Source organism: Loxodonta africana, chromosome 16 (assembly GCF_030014295.1).
Source record: "Loxodonta africana isolate mLoxAfr1 chromosome 16, mLoxAfr1.hap2, whole genome shotgun sequence".
In the NCBI taxonomy this organism is placed as follows: domain Eukaryota; kingdom Metazoa; phylum Chordata; class Mammalia; order Proboscidea; family Elephantidae; genus Loxodonta; species Loxodonta africana.
Window position 1 is genome coordinate 14188630 of NC_087357.1, and position 16851 is coordinate 14205480.

The following is a 16851-nucleotide window of genomic DNA, read 5'->3' on the forward strand; positions in this document are numbered from 1 at the left end:
CTGAGCATTCACTGCGCATCCTCAATGTGTTAAGGTCTAGATGTGCAACATGAGCAGAAGCCAGGGCTGCTCCGTGTGCCAGCCCAGGTGCTAGCTGTTAAGTTCATAACGGAGAATAACTGGATGTTAAACAATTAAAACTCCCTGTCTTTACCATCGTCATTGAAACTCTTGCCCCAAATGTGTATTATCAATTGTTAACATGTGTCTCTTTTTACTCTTGGACTAGAAAATCTCCCCCCAAATAACTAGTTCCTCTGCCTTCAACAATGCTTGCCTCTCCCCCTGGAGCCACCCCGATTGCTAGGAGCTGCCAACGCAGGCACTGAGCTACTAGACACGTTCCCAGACGATGCTTAATTAAATCCCTTAATTATTAGCCACTCTCCACATTTGCATCATTCCCCAGCGTTCAGTGCCAGAATCATTTAGGGGAAGAAGCTGGCCTCCTATCTGCCCACATTTCTGCCTCAATTAGAGTTTTATCAGATTCAGGGAAGTTGGAATTCTGAAAATGTATGTTTTTTTAAAGTCACCAGCATTTAGCTTCGTATAAAGCAAATCTTTAAGCCTTGGGAATGTCCTTTGCCTGGGTGGTTAAGCCCAGGCTTCAGGGTTGAACCCAAATAGAGGATTAGCTTAGTCAAACTCATAGATGACAGTAGCCTTATCATAGGTAATTGGATGGCAATATTTTGACGGTGTTGTTTACAGACCCAAACTCTATGCTGCTAGGCACTTTTTGTGTTTGTGTGGGATGGTGAGTCAAGCTGCAAAGGCAGTTATGGAAGAAAGAATTAAAAAAACAAAAACAAAAAAACCCGGAGATGGGTTTCTGCTTGGTCATGCATTAGCTGATGACCTTGTCATTCCCTTATCTGGGTTTCAGATTCCTCATCCCTAAAATGAGCCTCCTGCCCTCCCTGAGGAGTTTCGAGGGTTGAATGAGGCACTGGAAGGAAAGCAGAGTATAGGGTATAGAGAGCAACACAGATACGGAGGATGAAGAATGAAGGCAAGAAGTACGGAGGCTGCAAGAGGACAAAAACCGCATACATGCCTCTTGGGAAGAGAGGAAACAGCAATGACCTCATAATCTACCTTTACAACATATTTTATCCTTGACAGTGGTTAAGTGCTTGACTGCTAACCGAACATTTGACAGTTTGAACCCACCCAGTGGCTCCATGGGAGAAAGACTTGGTGATCTGCTCCCATAGAAGACTATAGCCCAGAAACCCTATAGACCAGTTCTACCCTGTCATATGGGATTGCTATGAGTTGGAATCATCTTGATGGCACCTAATAACAACATCCTTGACAGATAGGGGAGGGATAGGGCCAGGGCTGGCACTAAAATCTCCATTTTATAAATGAGGAGACAGAGCCCCAGAGCTCCTTTGGGGACTCCTGACTCTACCATCCTGTCACCACTCCATGTCCCCACCTCCTGCCAATAAACCGTGGCCTCCTGTTAGCCCAGGGTATTCTGTCAGGAGGCTGAGATCTGGCGCTGGCACTGCCAGGGGGTCTTCCCTCTCCAGGTTGGCAATGGAAACAACTGGAGGACTAATGTAAGAATGGAGATTCTGCCTTCTGTTTAGTACCTTTCTTAGCAAATTTTTAAAAATGCCTTCAAATTATACCAGATTGATTGACTTACCAGTATTGTGCTCAACATTCTCATCACTCTACTGAGTGTGGGCCTTTTTTCCCTTTTGTTCTTTAGAACAACCAATCTGGTGTTTACTGGGGACCATTTATGTGCCACATGTTGTTCTGGGTATGATAATGGGTCAGGGTGCAGAAATGACTAAGACTGAGCCATCACCTGACTTCTTTGCATGGCCCTCCAGGCCTTCACGGTTTGCTCTGCCTTCCTGTCCAGCCCCTTAGACAGCCTCTCCCTCTCATACTCCACACTGTAGCACACGGTAGCCATTCTAACATGCAGCACCTCCAAGATGTGCCATCTAGGCCCACATCAAGGTCTTTACCCAGCTGCTCTCTTGACGTGGAACACACTTTCAAGCAACGCTCCTTCCAGCACCCGTGCCTCCTCCACAATGAGAAGCACCCTGAACTCCTGGGAAGGTGACCACATCTCTCGCATGTTCCCTGACTACAGGTGTCTCCCTCCCAGCCTGGACTGTAAGCACACCAAGGGCGAAGACATTGCCTTATTTGTTTTTGGAGATGCATAGTTTTGGCAGTCTGAGCAGTACACATTAATGGAGCAGTACACATTAAAGGAATAAGTGTGTGTCATTTCCTGGTTTGAAAGACAGATTCACAGATAAACTTGGGCGGATGACTAACCCAGGGCCGTCGAGTCGATTCCGACTCATAGTGACCCTAGTCCTCCCTAAACATCAGGATCCTTACGGAAACTGGTTGAATATTCAATAATCTTTCTCCGTCTGCTCTTCCAGCACTGACTTTATAAGAATTGATTCAGTAGGATTCTAGAAGCCAAGATGAGGAAATACATAGCTCACATTCTTCTTTTTTCTTTCTTTTTTTTCTTTTAAAGGTTTATAATCTTAAGCATGAGCTCAAATTCGTGCGTTTAAAGTAAACCCAGTGGCAGCTAGTAGAAAAAGGCAAAACCTGGAAGACGCCGTGATTAGTTTTTTAATTAAAACATATCACGTGACTCCATTCTTCCAAGCCCTTTACTCTTAAATCTTCATTTATGAAGAGATCTTGAAAATGGATAAGGTTTGCATTCGAAAGAAGAGGAAGGAAATGAGCAAATGAAAAAGCACAATCCTTCTAAACTGGGCAGCCAGCGTTGGCTGTGGTCTTGATGGTCCTAGGATGGCTGCTCCCCAACAGCCCACCCCCCACCCCCATTGCCATGAGTCAGTAAAGATGGGGCAGGGTATGGAGTGTTGGGTATGACCCCCATGCATCTTCGAAAGTTAACGCCACATCGAGCTTAATTCCTGCTCCAACCCACCCGTAACGGCCCAGGCCTGGCAAAGCCACCTGAAATGTCCTCATCACAGCTTCCCTTTCCCCCTACACAGACAGGGGAAGAAAGTGATGGAGAGAGCAAGGAGCCTGGTGACAGGCCCGAGCAGCAGCGGTATTTGTTGCGTGTGGTTGACTGGCAACACCTTAAAATGATTAACTTGAGGAGAAGCTTGACATCCTCTTGAAAAGCTCTGCCAATGAAAATCACAGCTGTCTTCCCAGACAGGGGACGTGGTTCAGGTCTAGCCTCCCAGTTTACAACACCTTCCTTATGGAATTTGTCTTCTCCTGCCTGCCACAGTCTGTGCATCTTGGCAGCTGCTGACTTCCACTTCTCATCACACTTGGCATCCTGAAGGCTGCGACTGGCTTCCAGAAGGAAAGCTACATTGCTCCGTCAGGCATCCTGAGCTTTCAAGGAACAGTGCCCAAGTTCATGGGGTGCCATTCCATTGAAGGCTTGTGACTGTAATTGTCTTCCCATCCAAATGATTCATTTTCTCTTTGTAACTGGTCAAGAACGAGAAAAATAGTAATTAAAATAAAAATAACAACAACTTTACTTTCCCTTAACACTGTGTTGTCGAAAGGTGATCAGGAACGACCATTGACTGAATACTCAGGAGGTGTTTCCTGGGACTGCGTCACAGTGTGTTCTGACCTCCACCTCGGTGGACTGCAGTAACAGCTGTATCAGGGCTTCTGTTTTGAGCGGGTTCACAATGCAATTGAAGGGCAGGTATACACAGATTCTCATTATCTGAGGGTACCCCAAAATCCATTGCTGTCGAGTCGGTTCTGACTCATAGCAACACTCTGGGGAAGAGTAGAACTGCCCCATAGGGTTTCCAAGGCTGTAAATCTTTATGGAAGCAGACTGCCACATCTTTCTCCTGTGGAGCAGCCAATGCGTTTACACTGCTCACCTTTTGGTTAGCAGTCGAGTGCTTTAACCACTGTGACACCAGGGCTCCTACCCGAAGGTTTGTGATTCTAAAACGTGAAACCACTTAAAACCAAAGCTGAAATTGCTACAATATATAAAAAAAAAAAATAGTGGGAGAAAAAAAAAAAAAGAATTAAAAACCTATGAAAGTAGGTTTATTTTATATTCGAATAAGCAGAATTTAGGTTATGGGGCAACAGTGTGCTGATTCTGAGCTTGAACAAAGCGTGCATGGAGAGTGTTGGGACATCTGCGGTATAATTTTTCTGATAAATTGTCTGATAGCACTTGACATTCACAGCACCAGATCACACAGAAGATCATTTTTGCAAAAATGCCTGAGGCCGTTTCTATTTCCTCCTGGGACCCGCTTTATCCTTTGCTATTTTTACCTCTTGCTTCCAACGGTCCATTGTGTCATTATCCTGGGCAATGTTCTGTTCTCTTCTACTGCCCACTGGTTTAATTCTACCATTTCCTTCCTCATCAGTGGCTATGGCTGTGATGCAAGGTACTTTAATTTAATAATAAGTTTATCATTTTAGATAGATGATAATACAATGATAAAATTTTTCCTAGTTCTACAAATAGTTCATTTTGGCAGCTCATTCATGATTTTTTTTTTTTAACATTCTAATGACTATTCCTTCCCCATGAAACCTATAAGAGAGGGATATTAAATACCAAATGTCCCCCCTCCCAAAAGGAATGTAAACACCATAGAAAGTGGCTTGTAACAACTCAGAAAAGGAGGGTGAGAAATGGTTGTGCCACTGGAAGAACGTAATCAAGGTCACTCAATGGTACCTGTAGAAACTGCTGAATTGGTGTATGTTTTGCTGTGTATATTCCCAACACAACAACAATGAAATAAAATCATTAAAAAAAAAAAATGGCGAGTGCTAATTGCTAAGTGAGTGGTCCAGGCTTTGTGCCCCTGGGTTTGGAGGATGAGACATGACTCTCTGCATTTGTGTCATATTTGAGGCTTGGGCAGGGGGCATTGGTGGTTCAGTGGTAGAATTCTTGCCTTCCATGAATGACACCAGGGTTTGAATCCCGACCAGTGCACCTCAGTCATCTGCTGTGTGATGCATACAATGAAGACCCACGGTGTCTGCCTCCACCATGCACGCTGTCCTTTGTATCTCAGTGGTTAGTCTGTCAGTGGAAGCTTGTGTGTTACTATGATGCTGAATGAGTTGCAGCAGCTCTTCCAGCCTAAGACAGACTAAGAAGAAATATCCGCCAGACCTAACCACTTCCCAAACACACAAGCCTCCACTGACTAACCACTTCCAAAAAAACCAGCTAATGAAAATCATATGGATCACAATGAATGGTCCGATCCCATTTTGCATGGGGTTGCCATGAGTTAGGGTCTGACTTGATGGCAGCTAACAACAAAGAGACTTCAGAACACTGTGACATTCCTTATCAGTATGGGCCTCATCATTCTCTGAATGGTCAGAGGTGATGGACCCATTTTACAGATGATCCTCAGAGGGTAACATGACTCACCCAAAGGCACGTGCTGGCTAATGCTGGGGCTGGGATTCCAACTAGATCTCTTGATTTTAAGAGCATTGAGGGAGCCTTGAAGGATGGAGGAAGCGTAGGTGAACAAAGGAAAGAGAGGAATTCCAGGGGAGGGGCCCCTAAAGTGGAGATGAGCTTGGGGTGCATCGAACAATGAGAAATTCAAGCACAGTGGTGGATATGGGATATGCATAAGGGAATGTGAAGTTTGTACGTCAAATGACTAGGCTTTCGTGTTGCACAGAAGAGTCTGGGCAAGTCATGGAGAGGCTCGGCCTTCATCTGCACTCTCCCAACTGTGGTTAGCTCGCATTGTCCCCCAGCCCTTATCTCCTGCAGCATAGACTTGGCAAACTCTTGAAGTTAAATGGAAAATCAGCTTTTTACCCTGCAGCAGCATGCCTGCCAGATAGCATCTAGAGAAGCTGCCCAGCACCTTTCACAAGGCTCTGCAAACAGCAAATGGTTTTTGGCAATAAAATCTTTTAATGTAGAAAGAACTTAGAGAGAAAAATATCTTTTGAATTGTTATTTTTCCCTGAGGTCCTAGAGGAAGAAAGGAAGTTGACTTAAAGGGAAACACTTTTCTATAGACTCTAGTAGCTGGTAATTTGGGCCTGTAAAACCATATTCCAATGACAACCTGCCCCAAACGTCTTGAAAATCACTTTTGACCCGGGGAACCGGCTCCAGGAAGCCACTGTTGATAGACTTAAATGGATCCAGCTGTATTACTCTGATGTATTGATCCCGCAGATGCAGTGGGGAGTCTGGGGGACAACGCTTGAAGTCGATCCAATGCATTTTGAATAAAAGTTTATTTTATTGCCACTTTTATTAAAAAGCCCCGAGACCGAGTTGCTGCGGGTGGGAGGACACCAATGCGGGGGGCTCCTAGTTCTCTGCCTCCATCAACGCGTTGAGTCCAGGCTCCCCACACGCTGCTGCTCCTCCTATTCTCTCAGTGACCTGGACTTGAAAAGCATGGTAATAACCAAACATGTAATCATTTCCATTAACATCCTTTAAGAATGTCTGGATTCTGGAAACCTCAGCAAAAGTCCATGGCCTTCTTTCTACTTCCCCCCCTAGAGGCCCTATTGGACGCAAGCTCCTCCCCACTGGTCTTTCATTCTGCTGACCACCATCATTCTTCCAGCCACCCCGGCTGCCTTGGCTTGGCCCCAAGGTGCCTCCGGTGTCCCCGGTGGGGCCTGTGGCAGGGCTGGTGTGCTAGCCGGGCTTCCTGCAGGATGCCGACTCTGTGGCGTCCAGGGTAGGCGGCCAGGGTGTGCGCTTGGTGCACCAGCTCAGGGCAGGGACCATGGCTGAGCCCAGGTCCAGGACTCGTTTGCCAAATGTGCCTCTCCTGATGGCCAGACTTTTCTGTTCCTGTGGAGCAGTGTCAGCAGCCTTCTGAGCCATGCATAAAGGGCAAGCCCTTGTCCTTCTCAATGTGCCAAAACAAAACAAAACAAACAATCCTCTTAGACTGACCACGGAGAAGTGATGAATAGAAGGGTCCTGGAACTGGTGAGCCAAGGACAAGTTGAGAAAAAGCAGAGCTGCCAGTATGGGAAATAATTGACAAAGACAAAGATGTTCTTTGTGTAGCCCTGACGAAGCCAGGCTGGGAAGCCATTGCCAGTGAGCTGCCCAGAGCAGGAGCACAGCCCAGAGCCGTCTGTCCAAACCCTACATTCTACATTAATCCTTAGGAACGGGAATGAGGCCCCAACATCCCTGGGGCACAGGAAGAGTTTTCCAGACATGGTCCTTCAGAGGTGCTTGGAAGCCAATGGCTTCATATGTTTTCTGATGCCTGGGCACCAATTTGAAGGGTTCTGTTATGAAGAACCCATTGTGGCCTAGGGGAAAGCTTGGAGGGTGGATGGTCATAGGGCAAATGGGGGAAGCTACCCTTAAAAACACCACCCATCTGCCGGTTTGTTGTATTGTGGTGGCTTGCATATTACTGTGATGCTGGAAACTATGCCATAGGTATTTCACATACCAGCAGAGCTTCCAGACTAAGATAAGCTAGGAAGAAATGCCTGATAATCTACCTCTGAAAATTAGCCAATGAAAACCCTATGGATCACAGAATCTCTTCCAAGGCTCACTTACTTTGGTCACAGTATCAGGAGGGACCAACAGTTGGAGAAGACAACATATTTTGTAAAGTGGAAGGCCAGGGAAGGTGAGGGAAACCCTCAATGAGATGGATTGACACAACGGCCACACCAATGGGTCAAAAATGAATCATGAAAATGACGTAGGACCTGGTGGTGTTTTATTCTGTTATACACGGGGTCACCACGAACTGATGCTGATTCCACAGCAGTTAACGACAATAACAACAACACTTAAAAATGCCTGTCGCAGTCCCTAAAGTCCCCCATCGAAACAAACACAAGGGAGTATAAAATGTTATATTCAGGTCTCGACTAACCAGACAGGTAAATCAGAGAGCGGTCCCAGGTAAAACTCGGGTGACCCAATTCCGTGGTAGAATTCCACTACACCGACTTTTACTGATACAGCTTGCCTCAACAGAGAACTGTAGTAAAAATAAGACCTATCCCTTTTTTTCCTCAACCTTTCATCTTTGAATTTGGTGGTTGGAAAGAAATTTTAAGAAGTTGTGTTGTCCACAGTCCTTTTGTTTAGACAGAATCATTAATTTTTAGATAAACATTTATTGAATCCCCACCACATGCCAAGAACTCTGCTAGATGCTGAAATGGTTTCTCTTTTCTTGAGAGACGTCTAGTCCATTGAGAAAGATGGATACATCAACAAACAATTACAATAAAAAACCCACCGCCATTGAGTTGATTCCATCTCATAGGGACCCTATGGGACAGAGCAGAACTGCCCCATAGGGTTTCCAAGGCTGTAAATCTTTTTACAGAAATCGTGTCTTTCTTCTGCAGAGCTGGTGATGGGTTCAAACTGCTGACCTTTGGGTTAGCAGCCAAGCACTTAACCACTGAGCCACCAGGGATCCTTAAATGATTACAATACTACGTGATAAATGATACTATAGATCTACCGGCCAGTGTAAGCAGATACCTGTTGCCTTTCTTCCCCAAATTCCCCACTCAAGGAGCTTGCTACACTCTTCCTTGGGAATATACGGCAGTAGAGTAGCAAGGCCAGTGGGCTCCATGTGCACGGGCCCTCTCTTAGGTCTTCTGCTTGTGGCTGATGAGTGCATGGATTGAAGAAAGCTTCTCACAAGGCCAGCCCCATATTCTTCCTCCCTCAGCATTTTACAGTGTCACAGAGGACCTGATGAGAAAATATGGAGAGGCTGCTTGAACCCACCTGGTTCACAGCTCACCTTGGGGAACAAGGCTGGGACAAAGCTAACTTGGTCATCCACTGTGTGATGCTCACCATGAAGGCCCAAGAGATCTGTCTCCACCAGGTACATTGCCCTTTGTATCTCAGTGGTTAGTTTTAGCTTTTCTTTCAATACCAGAGAAAAGTGCTTGAGTCACTCCAATCTGTAAAGGAAACTAAGTTGCTGATGGGAAAAAAACAAGTCCCCTGAATGCACTGATCTGCCCAGAATTTCATTTTTTTTTCCTTCTCTTTCTGTCATTTTGAAAGCAGCCCAAAGTACAGCCCCACTGAGATACCAACCAGCATCTCGACCCTTGGCTGCAATAGGAGTGGCCTTTGCCAGGCACAGCCTCCTTTTGAAGATGGAGCTTGGGCAAAACCAGGATCTGTGCTGCCACAAAGCACAGCCTATCCTAATTCCTGGCCACCTCTCCATGGGCATTTGCCGACATCTTCATAGCTATGTTGGAATGGACCCCGAGTGGTGTAGCATCCTTTCTTGTCACAAATTACCAAAAGTATTGAAGGTATCTCAGTATGAAAAAACCATCGCCATTGAGTCGATTCTGACTCATAGCGACCCTATCCAACAGAGTAGAACTGCCCCTAGGGTTTCCAAGGAGTGGCTGGTAGATTTGAACTGGTGACCTTTTCGTTAGCAGCTGAGCTTTTTACCACGGTGCCACCAGGGTATCCTGTATAAGGAAGAGGGAAATTTCATCTATCATTGTACAGAAACCCTTCCAAAACTGAAGGCCAAGCATATTCCAGGGAGTGTTTGTTCATTCTCTGACTGTCCAGATGATGCTGCAGGAGTGGTCCCTTGGTTAACATGAAGGACTCAGAATAGCCCAGGTCATGAGTGAGGTCTTCAGATCTAGAATTCCCATGGCAGCGGAGAGCGCCTCTTGATCGCCACAAGCTTGTTTTCCCCTAGCAATGATTTTGTTAGGGTTTTATTTGATTGTTTCCCTAACAAATAGCCTAAATGTTATATCTGAAGAAAGTGTAAGATTATTGCGATGTCCCTGTGGAAATCTGAGAAGCCTGCCTTAATTGACACCAGCAAAACTCTTGGCACCGGGGATTTGCAGCTTCAGTTAGGAGCAAATTAAAAGCTTGTCTCTGCTGTAAAAATCTCATTTTTGGTGAATGGTCCAATTCATAAGTGGAGCCAGGAGCTAGAATTCCAGGGGGATGGATCCATTTTGGGTTTTAATTGATTGTCTTTTTTCCCTGTGGATAGATGATTGATTGTGAAACATTTTATTACAAGGGTAATAAAATGGAGAGTTTCTAATGCTGCTTCTCTGAGAGAAAACTAAAAGTGCTGTGCAAGCGTTCAAGTGCTATAGGACTCTCTCAGGTAGAGGACTTCAGAGCGTTAATTATTACCAGGGCTAATTAGGTACAATGAGGTCAACTCTAAAGCAAGTTAAGAGGCCATCCTAGTTATTAGGGAAACAAATCTTTGGCAAAATAAAGTGGTTTGGGACAATGATTTAGAGGATGGATGCTGCCATTGTCTCAGCCCAGATTCAACTGAGCAATTCCATTTTTGGATATGTTAAACATTGGGGTTCCATATAAAATTTAATTTTAAAAAGAGGTTCTGTGTGAAAATGTTTCGTAACTCGTTCTCTATGCGGTATTGCCTACCTCATTCAAAAACTTTTGTATCACCTGATTTTTCTTCGCAAGCATATATTCTCACATATTTTGCATTTTAATATATTTTATTTAACCCAATATGTCCAAAATATTACTATTTCAACATGTAATCCATATAGAATATTATTAAGGTTGTATTTTGCTTTTCTTTTTATACTAAGTCTTCAAAAATCTTTTCTTTTTTACTAAGTCTTCAGAAATGTGACTTGTCTCAGTTTGGACTAGCCACAGTTCAAGTGCTTAATAGCCACATGTGGCAAGTGCGTGTTAGACAGTGCAGCTGTAGCAAATAGCCAATTGAATACCCTCCCATGTGTCTTTAAACTCTCTGTAATACCCAGCCCTCTTAGCCAGGTCACATGGTTTGGGAAACATGGCCTAGAGCAGATCAGACTATGGAAGGGTGAAGCACACGGACCATGTAGTTCAGTCAGCAGGAAGGTGGGTTGTTCGCTCTGTATGTACAGAATGTACTTTTCTTACAGAAATGCGAAAGTTCAAGAAGAAGAAAAAAGAAAGAATTTCTCTCACAAAGGGACTGCCATCATTTGATGATTTTAGTCACTGGTCAGTTAGTGAGATATGACTCCAAAGAACCATATGAACCAAAGGGTTTTGACCTCCTCAACACTGTCACCTTCAGCAAGGACACACTTATTCCAAAGTTGCAGCCATTTCTTTTTGAGAATTATCTTCAGAATCTATGACATTAAAAAAAAAATTCCTTATTGGGAGCACAGCTCGGCTTTGTGACAGTGTATTAGATTTTTGGGGACCCGTCAGCAATCACTAGGAATCAAATTGGGTGAATGAAGTGGTCATCAGTCTGGGTAATAAAGTTTTAAATAAAAATATACTAAGGCCAGTTTTCCTCGGAGTCTCATTAACTGGCTCTGGGAACCTCACACTTAAGAAATGCATTCATCCAGTCAGCCATTGCTTATTGAGACTCTTCCTTGGGCAGGTAAATTTCTCCTCAGTTACTAACTCTTAACTGTTCTCCAATTAAAAACACTCTCTCTTCATCAACTTAACCCATTGCTTTAGAACAACTGTTTTATGTCATTCACTCAAATGAAAACCCACCTATTTCTTTTTTCATTTTATTTTTTATTTTTATTGTATTTTAGATGAAGGTTTACAGAACAAACTAGCTTCTCATTAAACAGTTAGTACAAATATTGTTTTATGACATTGGTCAACCACCCCACGACATGTCAACACTCCCTTCTCAAACTTAGGTTCCCTAGTACCAGCTTTTCTGTCCCCTCCTGCCTTCTAGTCCTTGCCCCAGGGCTGGAGTGCCCCTTTAGTCTCGTTTTGTTTTATGGTCCTGTCCAATCTTTGGCCGAAGGGTGAACCTCAAGAGTGACTTCATTACTGAGCAGATAGGTTGTCTGGGGGCCATACTCTCAGGATTTCTCCAGTCTCTGTCAGGCCAGCAAGCCTGTCTTTCTTTTTGAGTTAGAATTTTCTTCTACATTTTTCCCCAGCTCTGTCTGGGACCCTCTATTGTGATCCCTGTCAGAGCAGTCAGTGTTGGTAGCCAGGTACCAACTAGTTGTGCTAGACTCAGTCTGATGGAGGCCATGGTAGATGGGGTCCATTAGTCCTTTGCACTAATCTTTCCCTTTTATCTTTAGTTTTCTTCATTCGTCCTTGCTCCTGAAGGGGTTGAGACCAGGAAAATCCACCTATTTCCTTTAGCTGCCATATTTAAAATTCAGGCTCCAGAAATTCTGCTTGAATTCCATAATATTTGGGAGGTTGACCACAGTCTTCAGTTATTCTATGCTATTTTTAGAGTGCGAGGTATGCTGGCACATTTACTACATCAGTCAAATCAGCTGGCTACGTGCCAGGGGGCCTCTTTCCTTTTTGATACCTTGACACCACCTTCATTCTGTTGCTCCTAAGGGGGCTGGGGTTCTTGGGGGGTAAATGTGGGGTGTAACTGCAAAAGAACAGTGACTGTCTCAAACATCTGCTTACATAATCCATTCCTTCTTCTCGGAAAGAACCACAAACACAAGCAGAATATTTTTTATCCTTTTTTTTTGTTGTTGTTCATGATAGTAACCATGTCGGCAGACTCCTGGGGCGCCGAGTAGATTTAGCTAACCAAAACACAGAACAAATTCTGAGACCAGTAAGGATGTCAAACACAACTCTGTTCCCTTCGTTTCCATAGAACTGTGTTCATCTTGATGGTTTGCTTTAATTTTCAGGCTTGTAAAATACGCTGGCAAGACACGGACTTGTTTGAAAGACAGGGAGGGAGACAAGATTTCCAAACTTGTGGAATCAAACGAGATGGGAGATTGCGAAAGCACAATACACCAGGCAGTGAACTGGCTCTGTGATGTTTTCTAGCTGACCAAGTGTTTTAAATATCAAGCCAGAACGTTACCCCCAAGTTTCAACACATTTCAGTGTATTATACACTACATGCCATCACTACTCATTTCAGAAGAGCTTGGAAAATTGCCCAAGGTTCAGTGGGTGACCCAGACACGTTCGAGTAATAATACAGCTTAAAAAAAATTCCTCTGCGCCTCCCTCTTTCATGTGAGAACCTTACTGCACTTTATAAATCTGACTTTGTTAATCCTCACAGCTTCAGTGCCTGGCCAATGACGAGACATGTTCTCCAGTGTTTCAGATGTCTCGTTCTTTTTATTAGCTCAAGGTACAATATCAAGGCCTACTTTTGAGAAAATGGATGCCGTCCTTGACTTTTGCCCATTCTAATATGATCATTAAGTGACCCTGGAGGAAAATGGAACACTTTGAACAAGCGATGTGAAGCAGATGTCGCTTCAGAGGTAACATTTAAAAATGTGCATTTGAGATGACGTCTTTGCCCACTGCAGAAATCACCAGCACAGTGGATTGTTTAAAATATATAAAGTGAGATCTAGCAGCTGGGGAACACTTGTTTATCTCCTTCAAAGTGTTAAATCCCAATAAATGTTTTGAACAACGAACGGGTATGTAACAATACCAAAGAACTCTTTCTATTAAATGAAGCATGTTAGATCTCATGGCACAGCTGAGTTGTGTAATACCAAAGGATTATGGGCCACATGTTAGTCCAGGATAGCATATAATCACGTAATTGTTATAGCTGTATTTCAGAAGTTGTTAACTTTAGTATGCAACTTTATTTTGTACGTTATGATGTGGTATGTCTCATATCGCCCAAACAGGCTCAGGGAGACTTAGGTTATGGTTTGGAACTACTCACTTTTGTCAGGAAAAAAAAAAAAAAAAATAGAAGACTTACCCGGTGTTTTGTAATTAACAGCACCTATTTGGTTGACCAGATCTCCATTCTTCATCTCGTTGGGTGGCTTGTCATGGATTGAATTAAGTCCCCCCAAAGAATGTGTGTATCAATTTGGCTGGGCCATGAATTCCAGTATTGTGTGGTTGCCCTTCATTTTTGTGATTGTAATTTTATGTTAAAGAGTATTAGGGTGGAACTGTAACACCCTTGGGTTTGGGTAACACCCTTATCAAGTCACATCCCTGATCCAATGTAAAGGGAGTTTCCCTGGAGTGTGGCCGGCACCACCTTTTATCTCTCACGAGAAAAAAAGGAAAGGGAAGCAAGCAGAGAGTTGGGGACCTCATACCACCAAGAAAGAAGCACCAGGAGCAGAGTGCGTCCTTTGGACCCAGGGTCCCTGTGCAGAGAAGCTCCTAGTGCAGGGGAAGATTGACAAGAAGGACTTTCCTCCAGAGCTGACAGAGAAAGAAAGCCTTCCCCTGGAGCTGACCCCCTGAATTTGGACTTCTGGCCTACTGGACTGTGAGAAAATAAATTTCTCTTTGCTGAAGCCACCCACTTCTAGTATTTCTGTTATAGCAGCACTGGATGACTAAGACATATAGCAGGGTGTCTTGGACCCTAGTTCTACCAAAGATCAGAAAAGGGCTCAGACACTGCTGCTGTAACTCATCTCAGTTCAGATGTGGGCCCTTACATGGGTTAACAATTCATCCTTCTATCTAGTTTTCCTTAGCTCTTACGTCAAGATTATGAAAATCTCCTCCCCTGGGACTTGTTACATAATGCGAGCACTATATCCCAAACTTGAGTTGAGAAAACCAAACAAGCTATAATAACTAATTTGACAGCAGGTATGATGATCAGGTCACAAAACCTGGTTCGAGAGCTATAGCTCTCCATTTAATTTTCTCAGTTTGGCTTCATCTGGTTTATCCTGGTTTTGTCTAAGGAGGTAGGAGGGAGCTTATGTGTGTCAGGGGGCATAGGTGGGCACATCCAGTCCTGGACGACCTCTCTCCACCTTGGCACCTGCTGATCCTTTTTGTTCTAGTAGGCTCTTGGTGACCAGGCAGTGTAGCCTCTGCTCCATCACCTTTGTTCCCACCTGCGAGGACGTTACAGGTCCCAGGGCTCTCTTCGCTGCCCTTGTACTACACAGGATTGAATCTGCAGTTACAAAGGCATTTAGGGAGTAGAACATTTTGTGAGGCTAAGCTCCCGACTAATCACATACTCTGTACTGCTTTTCTCTTGGGGCCATTCCCAGGAAATCGGTCATGGGTCTTTCCCTACTCTTGAATCCCACAATTTTAACTGGGGTCGGTTCCTCCCTAGGACTCAGCTGGGAGATGGGGAGGGTGTCAGGGTTTTTATCCTTGGGCCCTGTTGATTTTTACTCTCTTATCTGACCCTTCTGGGCTCCAGGAAGTCTTTTTCTATGCTTGGGGAATCCTACTTTTATTTCTCAGGTATCTTTTGTAAACTTTTGTCTAAATCATGAATCCTTTTCCTATCTCACATGATCTAAGCTTTTGAAGGAAAAGGTGGAAGGTTGGGGTCGAGGGCAGAAAATCCTGGGGAAAAACATTATTAAATATTTCAAAATCTTCTGCTATCCCACACTGATGGAGCACTAATACGCCAGCGCGATGCTTTACAAATATTACTTTATTCTACTTGCACTGCTTGATAAAGTAGACATCTATAACTTTTTTTTTTTTTAATAACAAAAGGAAACCTAATCTCCGAGAGGTTAAGTAACCTGTCCAAAAACTAGTAAGCAGAAAAATGAGATTTAAAGCAGACTTGCCTGACCCTGGAGTCTAGAACCTGTCCCTTAAAACAGTGGAATTCTTGGGATGCTGGTTCCATCACCAGAGACTCGGGTGTGGCCTGGGCATTAGGATCTTTTTAAGTTCCCCAGGTGACTCTAAGCTATGCAGTCCCCAAATACAAGCACTGTATCAGAACAATTGCACCTTGCTTGATGCTTTCCATTGAAGATGAATCTTTGGTTTTCACTTCCCTTTGTCTCTGTCAGATGAATGGCCTTCTGAAAAGAAACCATGACTTGAAGAAGAACGTATGTTACCAGGATTCTGAGCCCACAGAAGGTGTCCCTCACTTCACTCCTTTTCGTGTGCCGTAAAACCAGTTGCTGCGGAAGTGATTCCAACTCATGGCGACCCCATGTGTGTCAGAGTAGAACTGTGTTCCATAGGGTTTTTAATGGCTGGCTTTTCAGAAGTAGATCGCAGGACCTTTCTCCTGAGGCACCTCTGGTGGACTTGAACCCCCAATCTTTCCTTTAGTGGCCAAGCACGTTAACCGTTTGCACCACCCACGGACTCTCTTGTGCGCCAAACCAAAATGCCTCCCAGATAGTCACAGGCAGTCCGCTTCCATAAAGATTACGGCCTTGGAAACCCTATGGGGCAGTTCTACTCTATCCTATAGGGTCACTATGAACCAGGATGGACTCGACAGCAGTAGGTTTGTTTTTTGGATTTTTTTTTTCCTTTGGTATTAAGATGAACCTCTAGTCATCTGGAAAGCCAGTGGGAAAGAAAGCCTACAGAGAGAGTGAATGATTAGATTTCAATTTAAGTTCTCCAAACAGAGACAGGGGCTGAGGAACAGTGCTCAGTGCTGTGGCTTGGAAAATTTGTTTGGAAAAAAATGTTTAGAACGTTTGCGGAGAGGTTGGGGGAGGGGAGCAGGGTAGGGCTATTTTCACTGCTTCTGATGAAACTCAAAATGATCTTCTTCCAAAAGGACTAATTTCATAGCAGGCTGGAGAATTCAGTGAGGGCCTTAAATAGGTTGACCTTCTTTAGTTTTCACTTAAAAGCCACACTCAATTGTAGCCCTGGTTAAAAGTTAAGTCGGGAAATGTCTCTGAGGAGAAATTCAAGCTTTCCTTCCAGCTTGACTGGCCCTGACTGGTGATTATCTGACTGTAATTCAAATCGTATGTGCTGCCCTTGTTTTCTGCCCTATTCAAGATTATTTTTCCCCTCTTAAATCGAGCAAAGTAGCCATTGGCTTAAAGGCAGAGCTGTTCACATAA